Genomic DNA, 1643 nt, shown 5'->3' on the forward strand with positions numbered 1-1643 from the left:
ATTAAAAGGCCAAGGTATGTTGTATATTTTAGTATAGAGTAATTAATTTTTATTTAAATTTGTTTTGAAAAATTACCATTCTCGTCTTAAGTAAGTTCGACTCAAGTGTGGGGAAATTTTAACAAATTTCTTTACCGTGTTGGGGACAACTCCGATTTTTCAAGGGGGTAGGGTCAATTTTGGTTTTTGTAAGTTTTTGTTTTTGTGTTTTATAACGTTTTTTGATACAACAACAATAATAATAATAATAATATAACTGCAGGTCCTACCGTAGCTTACGGTGTTCACCGTAAGCTACGGTGGAGAGGAAAAACCTTACGCTGGCTACAAACAGACTTACGGTGGGTATTTTTGATCCAAGGCCATCGTATGCTACGGTGGCCACCGTAGCTTACGGTGGGCCCTGGAGCTGGGCGACGGGTAATTTATAAAAAAAAATATTTTTACATTTAATATGCACCACATACAGATTTCCCTTCTTTTTCACCACACGTTTTATCACCATATTCTCCAAACCTTAAAATCCTAAACTCCTACTTCAAACTATCATCATTTTCTCATCTTTAACCAAATCAATTGATTTTTGGGTCTATATTGGCTAGAATTTCACAAGGGTTTCAATTATATCATTTGATTTGAAAGAATCTCTTGTTTTGTTGGTCGATTTGGGATAGTTGGTCCTAAAATTGTTGAGGTTTTAGTGGGTTATGGTTTATTTTGAAGCTTTGGTCATCTTCATCTTCTACAACACCAAGGTATGTTATTTATTTTCGTTCTTGATGTTGTATTGCCAATGAAATTGTAAGTTGTTGATAATTGTTTCTATATCCATACTTTCTTGAATTGTTGAATAATATGAATAGGAGTTTGAATGGGTTATTGTAACAACATGAAAATTTCGAGTTCAAAGTATCAACTTTCCAAAGTCTAGGGACTAAAATTGCCAAATTCCAAAGTGGAGGGTTTAAAATGTAAATTCTGATTTTCTTGACAAATCGCAGTACGCGACAGGTCAGAAGAAAACACCCATTGCGGTACGCGATGGGGTGACTGACAATGTGCGACACGTGTGCCACGTGGCACACGGTGGCAGCGTCTGCCGCCACGTGTCGCCACGTGGAGCGGTGCCTGCCACGTGTCAACACGTGGCAGTTCTAGTGTATGACTGGCCGGGCCTACGTCGCGGTACGCAACGGGCCAGCCAAAGGACCCATCGCTGTACGCGATGGGATCCAAAATATTGCCTATAAATAGCGGCCATGGGCAGATCATTTTCACACACCAAATCTGCTCTCTCACTTCTCTCTAGCCTCTCTCTAGAACATATAACGATTTTCCTCGATAAGCGTGCCGATCCCTAGTTTGTGTAGCAATGTTTCCTCGAAGTTTATACCACCCTCCACCCACACTCAATCAAGAAGGTGTTGTTAAGATGACAAATAGTCTTGAAAGTCGTGTCATCAAGTGTTGAAGATTTGGCGTTCCTCAATTTGCGTGTCGAGGAGATTAAAGCGGCGTTGGAGTGCTGCTCGATTCCCTAGGGTTTCTATACACCACTAAGGTTAGGCGTAATAACGAATTCAATATAATTCAATATTATATTAAAGGCTTGAGCCTTAAGTCGAGGTTATACTCGATACCTC

Source organism: Bidens hawaiensis, unplaced genomic scaffold, assembly GCF_021521415.1.
Source record: "Bidens hawaiensis isolate Kalapana, Puna unplaced genomic scaffold, B.hawaiensis_p1.1 tig00037560_1, whole genome shotgun sequence".
In the NCBI taxonomy this organism is placed as follows: domain Eukaryota; kingdom Viridiplantae; phylum Streptophyta; class Magnoliopsida; order Asterales; family Asteraceae; genus Bidens; species Bidens hawaiensis.